Raw genomic sequence first — 23,348 nt, 5'->3', positions numbered from 1 at the left:
ATAAAAGACGTGAGGAAATTCTGTCTTTTTTAAAGACAAACATTTTTGAGGCAAAATACCCAAAAAGAAGTTTGTAAAAAATGAATCCGCCTCAAAAATATAGAACTTATCTAAAACTTGATTTTTTTCGCATAAAACTCACTGTGTTTACTCACATAATTTTCTTGATGATTTAAAGTAAGCATTGGCGAAAACTTTGCGCCACCAATGCGCTCTTTGAAAGCAGGAAATCGCAGGGGATGATTGCAGTTTTTCCTTAGTAAAAGTGGAAATATTTTTGAGGCAAAATACCCAAAAAGAAGTTTGTAAAAAAACCAAGTTTGTTTTCGTCCACTTTAATCGCTTAAATAAAAACACTTGGCCACGAAAATGTGTAGTAAATTAATGAGGAATAATTTTCATCACATGATTTAGGAAAGGTTTGTCCTCCACCTGCCGCGCACCGTGGCAAGGAATCTTTTGAAGGTGCGGACTTGCAGGCAACAAATTTATATCCCGGAAAAGATGGGAAACACCCTAAACTCGTAAAATTTGAAAAATCTCAATTAATCAAGCCTGCCCGACAGAATCGCCAACAAAGAAAGCCGAAAAACCGCATTACCACTAAAACACCCGAAACCCCATGCCCCGATGAGGGACGACCGAAACGGGGCCGGCGACTCGAAAATCCTTCAAAAACAATGACGTAAAACAAATGACGGTCATCAAAAACACATAATTTCTCCTAGGTTCGCCTAGAACGCAAAGCAAGCCGAGGCTCAACTCTACGGGATACTTGTAGTTCATGCGATTCCCGCTGCGAAGGTCTGTCGACACTTTGGCCTCAACGGCGATGAGCGAATGTGCGAGCCTGGAGCTCTTGATTTATAAACCGCTTATTGATACAGAAACAAACCGAAACGACAACAAAGGAACGATGCTGAATCGTGCGGATTTCTAGTCTAGTGTAGCCTAGAAGCGAACCATCCACTCTTCCCATTCCGCAGCCCGAATACACTCTGCGTATGAATTGCACTTCGTGCAATGCCCATCAGCGAAGAAATCTTCAATTTTTCAAATTCAACAATCATCATGACGATGCCATGAATATATTTCTCTATCCATGCGGTTGGCCGAGCAAAAAACACCAAGTTCGTGAGTTGATCATTTAGAGGCTGTTAAAAGTCGTTTTTTCCAATGTTTGTAACAAATGGGGTTGGCTAAGGCAACTTCTTTTAACTTCCCTTTAGTCCCTCGTATACCAAACGTAGTCGACCAGATGAACAACTGCTCTCATTGACCAGTTGCCCAGCCGAGGCGCGTGATAACAAGTGAAACTTAAGTTTCTAATCATTTGGATTTTTTGCAATGGAAATTTGGTCCTGACGTTTCGCTAGCACGCATGGCCTGCATCTTCAGGCGTCTTCAAAAAGCCGAAAATTTCGTTTCACTTTTTCCCCCATTTCAAGGTTTGCTAACATCAGGTACCCCCAGAGACCGGTTTCGAACCTATTAGCTCTCATCAGCTGGGTTTAGCCTGATGAGAGCTAATAGGCTTGAAACAGATCGTGGGGGTTGAATGCGGTTAGCGAATCTCGAGATTTGCACTATCTTAGTTACATTATTTATTTTTCGGATCATCAATGCCGAGGAAATTCTTGTCTTTCCCCCTTTCAACCTCAATTTAATTTGTGGAATTGCAACGGGGAAAATCTCTGTAGGTATACGCGAAAAAACGTAACTTCACATACATCGTTCCGCTTATTAACTGAATAATGACCTTGCCCGAAACGATATGAACCAAAAAATTAATGATCTTGCAGCGTGTATTTTTTATTTTGACCAAAAGTGCCGCGCGGCGTTCCTCTACCTGTGCCGAAGATGGAAGAACAGCCGCATCACCTTCTTAATTATCATACTAATGGAGCATATTCTGAAAAACAATCGGAACTAGACTACGTAGAAGAAGATATATTGAAGTTAGATGAAAGTATGCCATGGTCCGAACAGCTAAGTCACTCTCCTCTTGCAGCAACGAGCTACTACTCATTTTCGGCCACTTTATCTTCAATGCTGCTTCCCAGAAAGAAACTACTTAACTGGTAGCTTCTATTCCACGTCCCTGTCTATCAATTTTTCATCATTTGGCGGCAAAATCGGGTCTCTTTGATGTGAGCTTCTTAAACGAGACGAATTCTTCTGCACAACTTCCAGTAATTTCTTCAATTTTTTTTTAAATACATTCCAAGAAAACCTTGAATTGAGACAGATCAATACATCTCACTTTGCAGCACTCTTTGGCCTTATTGAGTCACATTGTAACACAAAACACATTGAAAAGCAGATATTTTTGCGTAAAAAGAGACAATCAAATGTACTGAAGCAACGCACGTAACTAGATAATGGCATTTATTGCAGTTCAAGCGAGCAAAAAAGCATCTGAGTTGTGCAGTGCAACTTACCTTTTTCTTTTAGCGGCTACTTCTCGTAATCTAATAATAAAAGGAAAAATATCGTCGTAATATTGCAGGCGAAGCGAAGAACAACAAGAAAGATAAGAAGACCGCTGGAACATAGCAGTGGGCGTGGTAGAAATGTCCTCAATGAATGATAGTTCTTCTTGGCGAACCTAAACTTATTAACTTTTTTCTGGGCATTTTTTCCGAACCTCCATGAATATAAATAAAAATTTGTGCTGCGAACGGCTGTAAACAAGCTAAGGGTTGGCCGGTCCGTTGTAAAATGCCTAGACGACTTTTTGAACGCTTAGAAAATTTATTTGGTAGGTGGTCAAGGTTTGCTTCGACATGAATCATCCGAGAAGGTGCCTCTTGATTAATTCTAATTCTGCTGGAAGGCCTCAAACTTTCTTAAACAGTTGAAGCGTTTTGGTATTCCTGTATGCTGCTCAGGAAATCGCTTAAAACTGGTACATTTTTCCCTATTTGCTCAGAAATGTTGATTAAATCGAGCAGAGAGAAAACCCAGTTGTTGTGTTTTAAGTTTGATTAAAATTCTCTTGAATCGAAGTTCAGTATTCGTGGGTTTATTTTGGAGAATGATCCTGTTGGCTTTAAATCAATTGCACCAATTTGATGGAGAGTAGGTATGAAGTTTAGGATCCGAGCAAACTAAAAAATCGCTTTCAACTTTGTTAGGTTTCGTGAATTTTGTAGTCGCAAATGCAAATGATGCAACCGTGTCATCCTTAACAGTCTATACAATTTATATGTTTGCTAATGGTAATTGCAATTTTCTTTGTCGCATCGCGAGCAGCCATTGAGAAAAAGCGATTATTGCGTAAAACTTTACGAGCGTATAGAATTGTAAATTCTTTTGAAGATCTTGCGACAATTACCCTTTATGGGCGCGAAGAAATTTCCGATCTCAGACACAGATCTGTTTGCGATGTATAAAAATGCCATTAAATGTGTTGATTGGGCGAATTTATCTGCGAGCAAATTGAGAAGCAGTCGAATTGAACACGAACGAACACCTACGACTACCGTTCTTCAATTCGATCTTTCTGCAGTAAAATGCCGTTTTATCGTCGTAAAACTGGAAACAATCTTCATGCAACTTGTCTTCTGCAATTCCGTTTGATTTGATCGTTTGCGGTACCGGCATGCACTAGTGCAATAAAGTGCTATTAATATGAAAACTGCTTTTAGAGTAATTAAGATGAAATTTAATTAAACTGAGTTGGGTCTGTAAAGTTAGGCAGTATTTTTGCAATGTTCCCCAGCTTGAAAGTGCAAATATTCCCATTTTTTCTCAAAGGATTAGTTGCTATAACCATGATATATCAGACGTGATTATAAATTGAAGATGATCCACCAGCCACATGTGTCGGTCTTTTAGTACAGCCGAGTCGTTGATTTCCACTAATAAGTGCTAATTACGATAAGAGAGGAAATGGTAATGGGGCATGAGTTTGCTGGGTAAACGCCGGCAGTCCCGGAAAGTCTACGGTTTTATTTTGTTTCATTACTTTCTTAATTACGTTTGTGAGCGGTTTGACGAAAATTAATGACAAAATATTGACATTTTAAAGCGGCTTTAAAGTGTTACCTTGTTTACGGCTTTTTGTCTTGTGCTCGTTTTTAATTCATCCAAGTTGGAACAAAGAAATACGTTTGTAATGTGGTTTGTAGATCTGAATGCAATGAGATTGGTTGTGGCATATGCTTGAGAAGTGCTTGCAAGTTAACCAATATTATCACGTACAATCGTTTTATTTGGATCTAAAGTATGCTTTGCTACTGAATAAAAATCAATCGGGTTCTTGCAGAATGTGAACCTTTTAAAATTGAGCAACGTGAAGAGAAAAAAGAAAGCTGCGCAAATTAAGCAATTTTTATGTCAGCTTAGGAATAGAATATCTATTAAAAGTTCTACTCGAAGAGAGATGCTTTTTGTAAAATTATCTTTGATTAAGAACTATTAAAACACGATCTTGTTCTGTAAAATAAATAGTATCCCTTGTACCTTCCATTAGTTCAGAGAAATTTTGGATGGAAATCCTCAAAAATCGTATTTTCGCACTTTATTTTAAATACTCAGAAAGAACACAGAGAAGAGGACAACCTTTGAATGATGAAGAAACCTACGAATTTGTAGGCGTTTCTTATATAGTCCCTTTTCTTCCAGAAATTCTAGATGGAAGTTGCCTTTTAATCTAGCAATCGCGCTCTCATTTTTCATATAATCCAACGTATAAACTGCAAGAAACCAAGCTATAGCAGGAAAAAGTTTTGGCAAATCGTATACTTATAAGTTGTGAAGTTTCGATCCGAAAACTTCCGCTTAGATCAGAAACCTAATTTTCATGTGTTTTCAATTGAGACAACTCATACTTAAGGTGATTAAAATATCCGCGCCATTAAAAAATTCTGGATTTAAATTATTCCCAATTTTCTTTCTAGAATGCGATTTCTTTGCAGATCCTGGAAGTTTCACGAGTATAGGAAGACTTTAGTATAATGTATGCTTCCTGACTGGATGTGCCGCAAAGTTCTCAACTTATGTTGTGTCCCCATTAACCTGTTTAGTTCTGGATGGCGCATTGGATCATGTTATTTGGTACGGGCAGTAAAACGGATATTATTGGAGGAAATTCGAGCCTCTATATCGGCCTCATACGAGCGAACGATGCAAGAGTAACCCGACCTTCCATCGAATGATGGCGAATAAAACTCTATTTTTACGAGCCCGTTCCCCCGTTTATTTTCCCATAAATCCGAGCGTGCCCGGCATTCTCTGGCTTTTCTCATAAATTATTTCTAGATTCGACTGCCTCGTTTCTAACGCGACCGTGGCTAATCGCAAAACGTGCTACAATTTACATGTATGTCTTGCCAATGGTGCACTGAGCGCGCGGCTGAGATCTATTTTAATATTTTAATTATTCCGTGGGATTTTTCCAGGCCTGCCATCGGGGGCTGTAGCTTCTCAATCATCTGGAACTATTCACAAATCAACTGCGTTTTCTGTTTTTGCCTCCAAAGCCACGAAACTGCGTTTCAAACTGATCGCGACTTTTCTCCAGGTTCCTAGATGACATCAACGGCTTTATCATCTCAAAATCTGCATAATTTCAGTAGGACTATGGAGGAAGCCCCCCTTTGGTCCAAACTGTTCTGTTAATTAAGTTCCCCTCTATTAAAATGAGTTCAAACTCGAAAAATTCAGAAAGCCAATCGTCCAAAAAACCAAGAAGTCAGAAAACCAAGAAAATGTGGAAACCCACGTGAATGAATTTCTAGCTTTTTTCAGTTGGGCGAATTACATTTTTATTTTTCAACATTTTAATCGCATTTAAAACAGATTCTGGCACAGTTGAATTTTTCAATTAAATACCAGTTTACGTGTCTGCCAAGTCTTCTGTTCATTCTGTAAAATGTCAAAGAAAAAAACCGAAAACAATAATTTATTGTTGAATTGATGTTAAGGAACTTTGAACAGATGAATTCTCCACCACAAACTAGAACAGGCCTGAAATTTTCATTATTTTTTGCGTCTGGTGTATAATTGCATTGTCTATACTTAAAGTGTTTCTTTCGAAAGAACAATGTCGCATTTTTCACGTTGTAACAGGCTACTGAGGTATTTCCATCTTAGACATGGTTTTCCGGCTTCATAGAGACAGCCTTAGAATCAAAGTTCCTCAACAAAACCTCAATTGTGGATTTACATGAATATTCCATAGTATTCTGATCGATTTGTAGATGAATGTTGTATATATGCAACAACAAAATATTTCGTACTTGAAGAAACAAGCAAAAAACATGAACATGCTGCTATATATACAGAGTGGCGACGTTTTAAACCTGAAGAATTAAGATCTACAGCATTCTATTCGTTATAATAATATGGAAAGTTTATAGAATCGCTATCTATTTTTATTTATTGCTAAGTTTCCATGTTGGTTGGAAGCTGTAAGTATTGCAGTAAAATGCAACTTTATCTAAAATGTCTCTATGCTCAATTATTCGCGTTTGAAGCTTTCTGGGTTTTATTGATGCGAAGTTGAGAAAAACCCGCTTTTGTTTTAATATTTTTATAAGTAAGTACCGACTATAAAGTTGCGAAAAGTGAAAGACTCGATCTCGCTCAAACTGCTCTTAAACATTCGCGACCAGGTGCTTAATGCCACGCTTAATGGACAGAAAATCGTTGAAAACTTTTTCAGATTTCTTGAACATTTACATTCAAATTCAAATCAAAATTAGAAAAACATTAAAATAACAGTTTTCTCTAGTTGGGTTTTGTTAAAGCTAGCTCAATTTGAATAAAATATATTTCCATAAAAAAGCGACAGAATCAAAGTAAAATTTGTAACGGTTTTGAATGAGATTCAATAGAAAATAACAAACGCAAACAAATGTTAAACATTAGATGTGTTAACTTTTTGAATAACGTACGAAGGTTTTATTTGTGAATATTGAATGGAGTTATAAAATTATTCAAATGAGTTTTTCGTTGGATTTCCAAAAAAAATCACTGGTAAAGTAAATGTCCAATAAATATTCCATGTGCATCAGAAGCAAAAAACCCAATATATCTGATAATATCAGGGAAAAATTCGCCCAGGCTTATTTTCTCGCACCGCCAACTTCACAAGGGGGCCGAAACATCTCCGCATGTTGTTTCCATTCCTCTGGGGGCGGATATTGCACCGATCGAAACTTCATTACAATCCCATTTCGACCCAAAATAAAATTATGCCAAATTAGATTGCAAAAGACCTCCCTCTATTTCGTTCGCGCGCTGTTGCTTTGACGAGGATTGTCACACTCTAGTGCTCAATTCTCAATTAATTTCCACCGCATTCAGATCTTTTTCACGCCATCCAAAAAAATAAAGAAATAATGTATGGTCGTAAGCCAATACAACGAGTTTACCTACTCTTAGCTTCGAGATCATACGATAATGATTAATGAACGGTGGAATAACAACTATGGCAAGTTCCACCTTAAGAGACCGTCTCGATGGTAGATGCTTTTCTGGGTTTTTTGCGTTATTTTGCATTTTTAGTGCAGTCAGCAGCAATGGCTTCATTTGCTCCGGTGTCCCGGTTAAAGCGCTTTATTTATTGTCATTAAACCAAATTGATTCATATTTAGGAAATATGTATACAAGTATTTTCTATAATGTCTGCTTAGGTTGCTTGCAAAGTGCTCTGTTTATAAATGAGTTCATGCCTTTGTTTCAACAGATCGGATTGAAAATATTGCATTTATTCATGAAAGTTATTTCTTTGTATTCGCTTTTACCTGCAGAAAAAGAATTCCTCTATTTGCAACACTGAATAAATGTAAGATTTTGAATGCCCCAAACACGCGGAAATTTACGGTTAATTTTGATGAAAATATACATTTAGTGGTGAGTTAGGACAAGTCAGTTACTGTAGGTACTTTAGGAATGATAGTCGAATTCCAACAGCCATTTATTTAAACCGACTCCGTGGTCATTGTTAGACAGAGTCAAGGGAAAGTCGTTTTTCCACCCCATATGACAACGAAAAAGCTGGGCTGACGTCACTTGAAGGGAAAATCAATTTTCTTGAAAAGTTTCCCGCGTCCAATCAGATGCACCTTAGGGGGAAATCGCCCTCACCAGCCCTCTTTTATTTCCATTATTTTTCTTTGCGGAGAAAAACGGTTTCCCGAGGATGCGGGCGCTGCGCTAACGCGAACGCCTCGCCAGATGGATGGGAAAATTTCGATGAAAATGTAGGTGCCCGTGCTTTTTCCGCATCGGCAAAGGAAATTTGAAGGAAGGAAATCCCGCTGCTGCCGCCTTGCAGGAAAATTAATAAAATTGCCGACTTCTAGGTTGATGAACTAATTTATGCGTCTAGCCGTTCGTTTGGCACAAAGAACTTCTAAAAACTTGTTTTCCGGAAATTATCTGAATTGCAATCCGTCGGAATATTTTGAAAAAAAATTGCACATCACATAGTTTCGTATTTTTGTGCAACTGAAATTTTCATCGGGCGGTAGCGGCTCTCTCATCGTTTTCCGGCCAAACTGACTCTCTAGCAAAGAACTCTGCCCTAAAAAAATGACAATGAATTGCTAAAATCCACTACTAGTTTATCGGTTAGTACCCGATCCGACTAGTGTACCGACACAACAACAATAAACTCGAAAGCAAAATCAATCTATCAGCGACGCCATGGGGGCGCGAACTGAGTCCACTTCGAGCCGACAAAAGCTGTGTTATTTCGTATTTAATGCACCCCAGGGTTCGACCAAGGAACCCACCTACCTGTGGTTCCCTACTGAAGTGCCCGAACAATGAGCGAAACCAATAACAAGTGTAAAGAGAATAGTAATAATGTGAGTAAGCGAGCCGAAAGAGTTAAACCATAAGTCACCTGGAGTATGAGAGGAAATTTCATGAAGCGTCACTTCAAATTGAGCCAAATCAGTGTAAGGTTTTAAAATGTGGTTGAAGAATACAGAAATTTGCCTGTTATTTCGTAGGCGCGAGCGACTCACTTTAAATAAAGTTAGTTAATTGAAGTGTTTACCAAAGGTTGGCTACTTATACTTATGTAGAACTTACAGAGTAAGGGAGCAGTGTTTGCCTTGAAGGTGCAATTTTCAGCTCAAATTTCACTCACACTTCCTCTGTGTGCCTGTGTTTCTTAATTAGGCTTTAGAAGACCTTCACCATTGCCACTCTTTAAATAATATTTGAGACTTTTGTGATCGACTTCAAAAAAGTAGACCCAGTTAGGAAGCCACAAAATTTGCTTTTTTTATGAAAGCACATCTTCATTAAAAGCTGCTAATTAATTTCCTGGTTAATCACCCAATGAGATTTCGTGTTTCGGCGCTGACGTGCGCACATCTGTTACCCAAAAGCCAGAAGTTCGATGTCGAAAAACAAACGGGTACGCATTCTTCGCATAGCACCGGTGTCCATCAACGCCCCACAAAAATGCCGATGCATTTCCTGCTTGCGTTCCGATTTCGACAAAATAAACGAAAAGTGACAATTGGTTATCCAATTTACGCACCTAATTAAAATTCTGTCGTAAATTTCGGGGGCGCTCAACTGTGAAAGTGCCAGCTTTTGACACCAACCGCCTAATGTGTTAGTCCAACAATCATCTTGGATGGCTGCTGATTGAAAACAGACCTGTTTGGCCTAAATAGCCGACTAAAGATAGTTTACGGCAGATTTTTTGATTTTTAGGGGGAACCCTTGGGAAGAGCGGATTTTAATGGCCATATTTAGGATATGATTTTATGCATAGGTACTGGAAGGGAAATTGGCAATGGGAAAGATGTTCTATGACGTGAAAAAAGGGTCTCTTCCTGACCAGAAGCAACTGGGTAAATACAGACATTGAACGACGATGCAAACTGTACCCAAAGTGAAAATGAGCAGGTCTGAAAAAATGTCCGTAGTCTTTCATACAGGATTCTTCAAAATGAAGAACGTAAAATAAATTAACTATGACTTCACAGATGAAAAGTTCAGCCAAGCCAAGTTCTACACGGTAGATGTGGCAAATACATAGTAAAATTTGATTGGTTTCTTTTGTGTTTTCGATGAAAATTTTAAATCAGTCGCACTTCTGTAGCTCATGAAGCTTTTTTCTCATGACTGTCCAACAAACAACAAATATAGTGAAACAGTCTCTGCTGATCTTCACAAACTTTTTTCCTCAAATGCCCGCCACTGTTCTTTTATAGGGATTTCTTTTCCGAATAAATCTCCTATTCCCTTTTTGCGCTTCAATTATTATTGTTTTTTAATCTGGGCTTCCTCCAATTCCCACGAGCCAAGTGATTCGTCCGCGTCTTCAACAGCTTCATTTTTTTACTAATCAATATTCGTAATTGTGTTTCTCTTTATTGTGAACAACATTAACTTTGCAATAAATATTTTCTGGACTCTAAATTGTGCTCTTCGTTTTGCCTTGAGATGTTTTTTCTATCGTTTTTTTCAGTCTAAGTTAATTCAGGAGCTCATTTGTGTGACTTCTTAATAGACTTGTTTTTTTTCTTGGTTACCTGCATTCCAACTCAATTTATCTGCTTCTTCAACAGGTTGATTTCTACGTGGTTTCTTGATATTCTTGTGGTCTTGGTTTCGCCCTAGTTGTTTTGTCATTTAATTTTCATCCATTTTAAGTTAATTCTTCTGTTTCTTCGGCGGCTTGTTTGCGAGCCTTCTTAATATATTTTTTTGTGTTGTTCTTCTAGGTTTGCTCCATTTCAAAGCAATTCTTCTGCTTCGGTCGATATCATGGCGTCGCAATATTCGCGTTTGTGTTTCTTTGTTGCGTCAAATACGGATGTTTCAAGGAAATGTGTTCAATTGCTTCATGTTTTAAAAACTTTTCAATTTTTCAAGAATGTTTTTACATTCATTTGGCAATAGATCCACTCTAAATTGTGCTCTCAGTTGGACCCTAGATGTTTTTTCGTTTCTTTTTCTTCCACTCTAAATTAATACTTCCGCTTCTTCAGCGGCTTGTTGAGGCGTATTAATATATCCATTTGTGTTTTTCTTCTTGTTTTCCTCCATTCTAAAGGAATTTATCTGTGCTTCAACAAGTTGATTTAGCGGCTTCGTGACGTTTGTATTGTGTTTCTTTGTTGCACCAAAATGGATGTTTCAAGGAAATGTGTTCATTTGCAACATGGTGTCAAAACATTCTATGTTCTTGCATTATTCAATAAATGAATTCTCATCCGAGAATTGCGCTCTTGGTTTCACGTCAGTTTATTTTAGTTTAAGTGAATTCTTCTGCTTCTTAAGGGTTTTTCTTCTTGGTTTCATTAATTTCAACGCACTTCTTCTGCTTCTTCAACGAGTTGATTTCGTGCCTCCTTAATATTAGTATTTGTGTTTCTCTTTCTTATACCAGGTAAGGATGCTGCAAAGGACTGTTTAAATAATATTGCATTAATTTTGCAATAAGTTTTTTCTTACTCGTAAATTGAGCTCTTAGCTTTGCTCTGGTTGTTTTTCTATTTGGCTTCCTTCCAATCTAACTTAATTTTTCTGCTTCTTCAGTAGCTTGTTTGCGAGGCTTGTTAATGTACCTGTTTGCGTTTTTTTTGCTTTCCTCCATTCCACGAAAATTATTCTGCTTGTTCAACAACTCGATTTCGTGGCTTCTTGGTATTTGAATTTGTGTATCTTTTTGTTACGCCCCAATTTTTAAAAATCTATTCTTGCATCAGGTTTGCAATAAATTCATTTTTCATCCCTAAATTGTGTTTTTAGTTTTGGCTTGGTTGTTTTTTTTTGCTTCGTTTTCTTGCAGAACAAGTTAATTCTTTTGGTTCTTGAGCAGATTTATTGCGAGGTCTCTTAATATACCTACCTGTTTTTGCTTTTCTTCTTGGATTCCTCCCTTCCAACGCTATTCTTCTGCTTATTCAACGATTTGATTTTATATTCGTATTTGGGTTATTTTGTCCCACGTAAGGATGCTTCAACGGAATGTGCTCAATTGCAGCATTTTTTCAAAAATATTCAATAATCTTGCGATAATTTTGCAATAGTTTCTTTCTGGTCCCTAAAATGTGCTCTCACTTTCCCCTTGGCTGTTTTTCTGCTTCGTTTTCTTCCAATCTAACTTAATTCTTCTGATTTTTCAACAGCTTGTTTGCGACTTTGCGAGACTTCTTAATAAGTATACCTGTTTGTGTTTTACTTTTTGGTTTCCTCCATTTCAAGAAAATATTTCTGCTTGTTCAACAACTCGATTTCGTGGCTTCTTAATATTCGTTTTTGTGTTTCTCTTTCTTGTGTCACGTAAGGATGCCTCAAAGGACTGTGCTCAATGGCAGTACAATTTTCAATAATCTTGCGATAATTTTGCACTCGTGTCTTTTGACTGTTTTTTTTTTCAACCTAACTTAATTCCGCTACTTCTTGAGCAGCTTGTTTGAGCGGCTTTTTAATAGATACACCTGTGTTCTTCTACTTTTTCGTAATTCTCTCAAAATGTCTCTCTTTTAAAATTTATTTTAACCGGCGATGGTTTGGGTTAGTTTGAAGGCGACGTTTTACATTGTATTAAGAACAAATTATGTGAAGATATGGCAAAAGTGGAGGCGAAACTTTTTGGCGTAAACTTAAAGACGCTGATGGAAATGTGCATGATCAAGATGTTGCAAATTGGGAAAATCATTTGAAATCGAAAGTTAACGGATTTTTTAGCAAAATGTCGGGCAATCCTAATAAGGATTCAATTTACTTTACATTGCAGTGCCGAACTGATTATTCAATTTCTTATAATTTTCAGCATTTTCTATCGCAAATGGTTCTTAAATGCGCGAAACATGTAAGACAAATTTTGATCTCATTAATTAAGTACCTACATACAAAGCAGTTTTTTCCACATTATAAAACGTAACGTGAAAAAATACTATTGTTGCGTGAGAAAATCCGACTATAAAGTGACTTCCGCAAACTTGTATCAAAACACTGTGAAACTCCGGCAACTTCCGGTGGATAGGGCGGTGTAGAACCGAAAAGCGTGCCACAAGGGCTTTAAACACAATAATTGCCAGACAGACATGCCAACCGTCTTCAAGCCGATCTGACAACCAGTTATTAAACGATTCCATTGAAGATAGTTCACTAAAGTTGCGTTAAACTAAGTCAATTTAATGTCTCAGTTAAGCTATGCTACAATTAATGTCTAATGTTTGCTCGATTGATGTCTACCTCATAATTTTACGGTTAGTTTCGTTGGCGGACTGGCGGTGGCAATTGAAGAGAATTAAATACTAGAAATAACCTACTAGGGATGGAGAATTAGGCAAACGGAATAGGAAGTGTTCTTTGAATTTTCATTTAAAGTGAATGTTCCAGTTATTCCAATGTGTTTCATTCACTGCTATTTCCAAAAGTATTTTTTTAATTCTTTGTCGCGTTTGATGATGTTTACCCTGATCGTCTCACCGCCGCTTATCGAATTCTGTTACTTTTTCATCACTTTGTCCGTATGGAAAGTAAATTGCAGCAAGCGACAAATGGCGGTCTCGCCGCCCCTTTCTCGTTAACGAAAAACAAATGAGTTTTTGAACGGATGTCTTGCGCGCCCCCCAGCTCGTTGCGAAAAGTATAAATATAATATTTTAAACAGTGAAACGTGACCGGGCGACTTCCGCGACTCCCATAACGAAACGGAGTTTACTGGGCACCGATTAATCATTAAATTGCGATTTAATAACGTGCACTAGTCGCGATTAGACACGCCAAGTTTTGGATATATCGAACCGTGTATGGAACAAGGGCGGGTGCCTTCGCATAAATCCACATATAAAACACACATAACTAGGGCTCTTTCATTCAGAACTATCGAAGTTTGGTGAATTTTGATTGAGTGTCTTCACTGATGACTTTGATGAATAATAATTATTTGCTGATGAGTCGTTACAGGGTCTTAGACAAATGAGTCGGCAAGCAATGTTATTTACACCAGATAATCAGATCCAGTGGTAAAACATCTTCATATGTTGTGGCATGGGGCACAAAAGTAACCAACAATCGAACGCGGATCCCCTGAAATTAATGTTATTGGTCGGGGCAGGCCGCGGCCATACATCAAGTGGCCCATCGCCACACACAATAACTTACAAAAATATTAATGATGTGTTTGAAATGAAAAGAAACCAGCGAAATTAGTTAAGTCATTCCGAACCTATAAATCTAGCGGACTATGACACGGCCATATGCTCCAATTAAAACTCCACCGTGAAGTTTCGGTCTTTTGTGCCTCTTGTTCTTCGTCTTCTACCATACGGGAGAGAACTGGTTTTACACCAATTCTCTGCGGGTAGAGCATCTCCACTCGGGAGGCCAGTTCTTCTCGATTTTATTTACTTTGCGTTAGTTTTACTTTTGTCAAATCGGAGCCGCGTTAGAAATTTGGGAAATTTGTCACTTTATCACTTCAACTCTTTAAGTAGATATCCGGTTGGTTCTGGGGTGCCTTTGCTTATCGGGTAGTCCACCAGCAACTTCTTGCGTGGACTTTTCTTCATTACTCGAAATGCATCTTATTCTCTTTGCCTTCCGAATCTGGAACTATCAAGGCGATTCTTCTCGGCCTATGATCTCTTTGGTGAGAGTCATAAATAAAAGCGAAAAATCTTCAAACAATTAAAAAACCAAACTGTTATGAAAGCGACAAACATGTTTTCAGATCCACATATAAAACACTAATTTAAAGGTAATTTTTTGTGAAAACCCCAAAAAGTTCTTCAGCTCCGATTCAAACCAGTCCAGATTAAAGTCCCTGCACAATTGTGGCCTTAATATGTTTACAATAAAATCATATTTTGTCGTTCTCTCAAGAGACGCCGCGCGACATCAGTAACAGTTGGCATGAAGGGGGTGCGCCCAGAGGCCCCACTGCGATCCCCCCAGGGGGCCCCATTAGCGAGCCGGACTAGACGACACGAGTTTAACGCTGTTTAGCGACATAATGCAGTTTTAAGTTGATTATTTTCGCTGTTGACACAAATAAAGGATGAAGAGGAAGCGAAAGGATACAGTTTGAAAGCGGAAAATTGTTGGATACGCGCATATGGTTAATTGGGGTTAAGTGTGTTAGATGTATTGGCTGCGAGTCCTTTCTCCCGAATTGAATTGGCTGAAACTCCGTTCTAAATTGGCTTTATTTTTGTGGCGAAAATCAACAAAAATGAGCTCACAAAACTGGCCTTAGAGTATCTTAGTCCTCGTTAAAAATTGCCTCTCACTATAGCGGAAAAAGCGACCTATTAGAACTAACGTAATATTTTTGAAATTCAATTTCCGCGCTTCAAAGAGCGGTACCGAAGAAAATTGGCTTTCAAATGTGCATTTCAAAGGCACGTTGAACATCAAACAAAACGGCAGCCACTCGCTAACCATTCGAAAAGAGTTTTACAATGCCTGTGCTTTTAACGCCGAAATTCATGAAGATAAGCAGGTATATAAACTGCTCCGCAAAATAGTCGTTACACAGACAAATTTCGACCAACTTTAGAACTAGATAAATTCTGATTGCTGAGAGCGATTTGATTTCTGTTGGTAGCGTTATTTAGTGCAGGTTTTTCTCGTTTAGTACGTGTTTTTCCAAAAAATTGGTGCTCCAGATAAATTTGCTGCAGGATAACAAATAAAACAATGCATATGTGAAAGTTTCATACGCTCTAAGTTGGACAAAAAGAAGCTATTTGCATTTAAATACCTCAAGAATTAAAATAAACCCGGGAATCTCAAAAAACACTTTTTAATTTTTCGCTCATTTAGTTTATTTACACCGTGATCTTAAGAAAATCAACTTTTTGGTATTGCAGTGGTCATTTTTATCTTTTCATCCGATAAGCAAAATCTACGGCTAATTTTGAAGACGAAACTCAATCGACTTCAGGTAAAATTTCAATATACCGGGGTTGCATGAATGGACGAAATGTTTGAAGGTGAGCTTCACTTGGTTGAAAATCGTCCACAATCACGGACTTCGGTGGCAATTGAGGAGATTTTTTTGAAACTGTCTATCGAATTTGTGTCTTAAATTGTCTATGAAGTTTTAGCTTCAACGTGAGCTCAAGATCGAGAAAATCGAACCAGAAAAGTTATCGCTGCAAGATCAGAACGTTGATTTTTTCACCTTATAAATAAAAGTTATGGCCGGAAAATTCAGAAACGATTTTGAGCTATTTGGTTTCTCTTTGTCTGGTTTGTCTAACTTTTGGTGTTTGTCTTCCAACTTTTGAGTAAGTGAGATCGGAAAAAAAATTTTTGTCCAACTAGGAGCATGCCGAACTCCCCGAAATTTTTCATTTTTTAATTTGCCATTCTGTAGAAAATTTATTAATCTGAAGTGCTTAATTTTTACCAAAACATTGGCGAACAAAAAAATATGGATCCAGATAATGTTTCAAACAGGAACCAAATTGCTTGAAGCAATCGGAATTTTTTCAGTTACAAATTACCAAGTTACGGCAAAATTGGTAGATTTTGTTATAAGTCGTAGATATTGAAAAATACTTACGTACTAGACAGTTACGGAAGAAAGGAAGAGAAGAAGAAAGAAGAATGTAGTTTTTTATATAAATTGAACATTCGAATATTTCTGTTCTATGCTTGATATCGCCCGAGGCCAACTTTCCGCGAACACCCTGTATATTTGAAATTGATCACACAAGTCATCACCCGCCTCCAAGTCATGTTTGTGTTTTTTTTTTCAAATTTGATACAAACGAAACATTTTTTTGGCCTTCTGTCGGCCTTCTTCGGCCCTAACCGCCCCAATGCTGGAAAAGGGCACATTTTGAGTCTTCAAAAGCGAAAATGTTGCTTGCTAAAAGTGCTATAAACTGTTCACTTGGGCTCTCTATTTGAAATCTTGATGTTAAAAAATTTGCGAACTATTAATGTTAATTACTGACTTTTCATCGTTCTGTTTTTACCGAATCGATGGTTGATGATTCTTCTTGTGTTCGACGGTGCTGTTGAGTTCTGCGTTACGAGGCAAAAATATGAAATGGCTCCACGCTAAAACTACCTAATCACCAGCAACGTGACTCGACTGGAAGTATCTCGTGTATGCGTAATAGTAATTTCACGCCGCGTTGCGGAAAAAATAACGCCCAAATTGGCCCGTCGATCTTACGAAAATTAGAATCTCTTTTCTTAGGACGTTCGATCCTTTCATCGGAATTTGCTACGGAATTCGATCATAGAAAACGTGCCCGGGAAACAGTACTGGCGCGTCTATTGTTACGAGTAATCGTAGTACTGCCTCTTTAACAGGCCGATTTCACGATAGTTTTTCTATATTTTAGCTGTCCAAATGCCATATGGTTCGCAATAACCATCGTCGTCTATAGACGTTTTGGTTGGAAAGTACCAAAATTCGAACGAATCGGAACCTTGTCATACCTACGAAAAATGTTCCTAATGTAAGCAGTGATCAAGTGAAGAGTATCTATTAATACCAGATTGATGAGAGGCGAGGTCAAAGTTTAGAGTGCCTTTTTACCGATGAAGCGACGGGATATCGCGTCACACCCCGTAGCGAGATCTTCCTCGGAAGATAAACAACTATTTATCAAGCAGAAAGACAAATTACGAGTCTCTTCTTCTTGCTGTGGCTGCTCTCTAATGTTGCAGCTCTTTATCGGAATTGTCGATAAGCTCTAAAAGAACTCAGGAAAAGAATTAGCATCCAAACTAATCGGCTTTTCATAATTTTCCACTTGCTTTTTCTTCAATAACCTGTTTGCTTTTTCCTTAAAATTCATCCTGATTCGTAAGCAGAAAAGCGAGGATCAACTCACCCCCGGCGGCGCGCTTACCCTTATCCGCTCTTTCGCCCTTAAGTGATATCGACATGCGTGGGCGGAATTTTAAAATGCAGATTTCAGATTATGGCCTCAGCCCTTTTTTATCACCGCACCATCTTTTTCAGTCGCATATGATTTTGAATTCACTATAATGAAAAGAATATTTTATTTATTATGCGTCAAGGGAAGGTCTTCTAGGAACTATCACTCAAGGAGAGTCGTTGCATTGTTTACTGGGACAAATTATTCTTGTTTACTTTATTGGGCGTAGTTTTGTCAACACAAATGATAAACACTCGATTACCGGGGAAAAGTTGCATTTGTCCTCGATTTCCCACAAAGTAATTCCCCGAACTTACCGCACATTTTAATTAAAAGTGGCAAAAGGTACTTTAATTTACATGTCAACTAAATTTAAAACGCTTCAAACTACTTAAAGGCTTGCGGTTTTTCGTCGGTCATTTTTCTTCTTGACTTGGCGGCCGGCGCTGGTAATTCATGGAAGCCGCTCTTGTGGCCGTCAAATAAACATATTTTCTTCACCGCATTGTTTCAAGAAGCATTTAACTTTACAGCCAGGGAATGTTAGCCTCTTCTTGCGCCATCATCAGACTTGGTTCAGTGTTGTTTATTCCATTTCGCATTTTATCACTTAAATTTTCGAAATTGTTGTAGTGCCCCAAAATGTCTTGCAATTTATTGGCGCGTTTTTGAATTCTTCAAGTACTTGTACCGGAAATGTGCAGTTTGTTTGATCAGGCTTAAAGCAATTTTTCAGGCATCCGCATACAACAATTTTGTTTGATTTGCTTAAAGTTGGAATTTTTGGTTAAACTAGGATTTGGTTGATTTAACGGAAACAACGATTTTTACAGTTTTATATTTATACTAAGTTTATGACACGATAGCAATAACGAGGCCCTAATAATTCCTGTGAAACTGATCAAACTCTTGATTTTGTCGTGAACATGCGTTTGGCTCCGCATTTGTTAGAAATTGTGCGAGTGATTCCGACCTGAAAACAAAATTGCCTATAATTTACCGATAAACTAAAAAACAAGTAAGCTAACTAAATTTTAAAAAACTGCCCGAATTACAGAGATTTTTATATAAGAAAACATACCAAAGTGGCATCCCTTCAAACGATGGCACACTCCTTCTAACCGATACATGCATGGAGGAGGGCATGAAGGAAGTGAGGAGGAGTTTGTTTCCGCAGTGGCAGGCAACGAAATCACCGTGGCAAATAACTGGATGATTAAAAATATGAAGGCAAAAAGTAGGCTTTTCTTGGAAAACATGATTACTAGTAACAGAAACTAACTAGCTTTGAAGCGCGGATGTGATAATTGCTTCTTACCGTGGCAAGAGGCCATTTATATAGCTTCGAATATTTTATCAGCAAAGTTATTTGAATTGTAAATTCAACAATAAGTGAATTCTAAGCACGTTTTGAAAGTAAAAATGAATTTTGCAATTTATTGCAAACGCACTTAATGTTTTACAATGAAAGTTAATTTTACGTTGTTAGCTAAATAATACCTAACCTCGGCTAATCTCAATGTCAGAGAGCATTATATTTAATGTGAATTAATCGCCGTAAATCAAGCGCAAACTTTACAATATTGTTGAGCTCAATGTACATTTGAGTCCCGATTAGAGGACATTTTAGCGGTGGTTAGGGGTATAAAAATCTCATAAGGCACCATAACATTTGGTCATTTAGAATCTTAAAGAAGTTGGAAAAATCCGGAACTTGAATATCGGCTTCAGAACGGAGAATTTAACACAGCTTGGTCGCTATCAATTCCATTTGAAAAAAATGCATATTGCATTGCAGCCGATTTATTTTCATGACTTGTACAAACTGCACAATATTTGTTGAATAACAACCGAATAAAATTGTTAATAAACTGGCGTGAGTTTTCCTGCACCTGGCACAACATTCCATCAATGATTTTATGTTCTCAATTGAAAATAAATCGACTTGCATAATTGTGCCAACAACGAAATGAATCTTACTATTATGTGGACGTGAAAATTCCGGGTGTTTTTAATAAAGTTTTTTTGGTCGATTGGATTTTCTCCACGAAACGCCGCAAACAAGATGAAACCGAGTCGAAATTAAAATTCATAGCCAAATCTGGAAAAATAGCACGGACAGAGGTAATGAGGAAAAATGCTAATTCGGTCCGGATCGGTTCCACGCTTTGATTTTCCGCGCGATGGAAATGGAATTGCTTCATTCCCAGGGATATTTTTTATCTGCCGGCACGGATTACGCCCAAATGCGAATGGATCCAATAAGATTTTATTTTAGATCTAATTTATGTTAAAGAAATTTATCCAAGAGTCGGGGGCTGCGCCAGATATCAAAGAAACTAATTACTGTTCTTTTCCACTAACGATGGAAAGTTCAAGTGCAGTGAAATGTTTGAAGAATTTTTATTTTCTTGCGGTTCAGTTGTGGTTTTTTCACTTTTCCTCTGGTCACTAATCCGGAACGTCTCATCTTTGCTTCGTATAATTATTAACATACCCTGGGGATCGAAGTCATTAATCATCAGATTCGGTTGATTATTCTCTGGTGGAAAAATCCATATATTTTTCTCAAAGAGGGCGGCCCTAAAGAACCCTGAAATTGACTCTTGATTATCCTAATATTAGGAGTCTTTTGGCTCTAAAAGTTTCTTCAAATTCGGGTGTTGAATGCTTTTAATGTTCAGCTGTTGTGTTCTTCAAAACAATTTTTCTGTTCGCAAATGTCTTCTATTCCAAGGCATTGAGTAAACTGAAAAATTGAACAGGTGATCGACCAGGGTTTATCAGTAAAACTGTTTCCCTAAAATCCACCCCCTTCTCTTGGATATTTTTAACACTATGAAACAAAAACGTCGAGTTTTCAAAGACTTTATGAAATGTCCCAAGTTATCAATTGATTAGCATTCTACAAGAAACTCAGTTTCCCTATGCATCCAATGGTTTGATTGAATTTTTAGGTGAAAGAATGATTATTATTCTGGTTTATTTTCCTGACTGCGTGTATTTGTTATGATATTCTCATCTTTCCTGGGACTCAGTCAAAGTGTGAAGTAAAATTGTTGAAAATCGTTTATTTCACTACGTTTCAGCGTGACCCCAGCGCCATGCTCAGATTTAAAATTTACACAAACTCATGATTGGTAAAAATCAACGTTCTTTTAGGTCTTTGCATTCTTGAAACCTTAAATTTGTCTGTCGAGACAAATTTTAAATCTGATGATAGCGCTGTTGTCTAGCCAAAACGTAATGAAATAAACGATTTTCAAAATTTTCACTTCACACTTTGACTGAGACCCAGGAAGGATAAGAATATCATAGAATGATTATTGATTTACCTTGATTTATCTGGGCGGGACTTGCCGAAATAGTATGTGGCCCGAGGTTATAGCAAACGACTATTTGTTTTTTTTTTTACTTTTTAATATGTGGGTCGCTTGGCAGTTTTCACTTTTGGCTATGGGTTCTTCTATAAAACAATACAATCCGAGATGAGAGTGAAAGCTCAATTCTAAAAGAGAAACAACAGTACAGATATTGAAAAAAATATTCTTAATGATTGATTTTCCAGCCTAAAATACACTGAATTTTGCAAGAATCTTATGATATTTGACGATCGAATGAAAAAGATTGGATTAAAATTGTACTTTTTTAGCAGTGTTGCCGATGCAAATTTAGATTGACGAATAGCAAACACACAATGATAACTTAACGTGACCAGTGGTTAAATATATTAATTAATTGAATCTTCACTCCAATCCCTAAAAAATTGGGTTTTTAGGTTGCGTTTTACGCATATTCGATTCGAACCAGGAAAGAATAGTTGATCATTCGAATAATCGATTATTCGCGGTTTTCATTTAACTTGCGAGCCATTAAGACACTAATTAAATCTTTGGATAGTTTTGCAAATTTCAAAATAAAAAGACATGGTAGGCCTTCGGCAAGCGAATAAATGGAGCAACTGTTACTTTCCATTTAATCTGATTTATCTTACGGGCAAATTTTGTAAAATTCTGTCCACACAACCCTTCACTCTTCGACTTATGAAAGTTTTTGATAGATCCAATCAAGCGACCGGGATTGCTCCAGATTGACATGTCGAATATTATGCATCCGTTTTTTGCCCCTGCTAATGGATTGCGACGTAATAAGCCGACCCACATTAAATCAAATAGTCAGCAAGCAGTTGCAATTTGTGTAATGATTGATAGATAACTACTTACTCCTAATGGTTGTCTGATCTGCGGTATTTAAATATCTGATACTCATTAAGCGGATTATTGCTATAACAAACGCGGCCAGAACCAATGCTCGAGCGATCGAATTATTATAATTAATTCCAGTAGCCGCAATTTAGAAATCAATTATTAGTTTGCAAGTTATTACTTGGCTACGGGCGGAATCGTGAAGCAAATGGGCAAAGTCGCATTGGCCACTTGCCAGTCATTAAGTGCCGATGAATGAAGATTTTCAAATCAAAATTGACTAAACGCATAGAAGTCGTAGCTCAAATTGTCCTGTTCGGGTTCACCAATTTCCGAACGCTGCTCGTACCCATCGCTAATCTGAAATCTTGCATTGATAAGCGGACGTACACAATGGGGCAGTACCAAGAAGTAAACAAAAGCCGGTTCTGGTCCAAATTTCTCACGGGCCGTTGCTCGCAGCTCGTTTCGAACCATTTTTCACTGAGCGATGACTGATGGCTGTCAATTTGTTATACGTCACGAGTGGCGAGATCGAGGAGGCCCTGCTGTGGCCGAATCGTCAGCCAGCCTCAACTCGAAGAACTTTACTTGGAGATTGTCCATCTAGAATTATTGTCGAACAATAATCAAAAGTCCGTCCTAATCGGTCTCTAGATGCGCTTCACCATGTTCAAATTGATACTCCCACACATTGAGCCACTTCCACACTTGGTCTAGGTTTGATTACATTCCTCTGGGGGTGTGTACGGAGTACAGGATAAATAGTAAAAAATATATTCTTGTCAAAAACTGAGATATTTACCAAAACTACATCAGAAGGTCGGCAACAATGTTTTTCCAGGAAATCAGAAAAATATCAAAAGCTCAAGTAACCCTAGAAATACATTTAAATATAGGTTAGGGTAGAAGGTAAATTCATCAGCATTCATTCGCTCAATGTAGGAATTCAGTTTTTCGAAATGTCAATATTGTCAACGGGAAATTGTTCTTGTATTGTCATGATAACCTCAAATTGACGTAAACATTTCTGTGTCTAAGTCCTCCCAGCTTCCGCTATGTTACTGTCGCATTCCACCATAAGTATCTAATAGTACAATCGCATATTCGATATTGGCGTACATTTTGTGAAAGAAGCTTCAGACTAAGTCACAATTTGACAAATACTTATTATTCTTGAGACATCTGTTAATGACAAAAAACATTTTTTTATTTTTTTACAAACTTCTTTTTGGGTATTTCGCCTCAAAAATTTTTGTCTTTAAAAAAGACAGAATTTCCTCACGTCTTTTATTACAGA

At 37.6% G+C, this 23,348-nt stretch overlaps 2 long non-coding RNA genes across 2 annotated transcripts in view; one reads left to right on the top strand and one right to left on the bottom strand.

Annotated features, from left to right (window-relative positions):
• Positions 1-23,348, top strand: part of LOC125504324 — a 173,990-nt gene that overhangs the window by 80,907 nt on the left and 69,735 nt on the right. The gene's annotated exons all lie outside the window — the stretch shown is intronic.
• Positions 18,666-19,231, bottom strand: LOC109543993. Its single transcript, XR_002172538.2, has 2 exons — positions 18,925-19,231; positions 18,666-18,816 (listed from the first exon to the last, which is right to left on the bottom strand). It is a non-coding gene; the product is annotated as an uncharacterized LOC109543993 (long non-coding RNA).

Source organism: Dendroctonus ponderosae, unplaced genomic scaffold (assembly GCF_020466585.1).
Source record: "Dendroctonus ponderosae isolate FM_Combo_2020 unplaced genomic scaffold, Dpon_F_20191213v2 Dpon_F_20191213_4, whole genome shotgun sequence".
Taxonomy (NCBI): Eukaryota; Metazoa; Arthropoda; class Insecta; order Coleoptera; family Curculionidae; genus Dendroctonus; species Dendroctonus ponderosae.
Note: the sequence above shows the minus strand (reverse complement) of the source record. Positions and strands in the feature narration are given on the sequence as shown.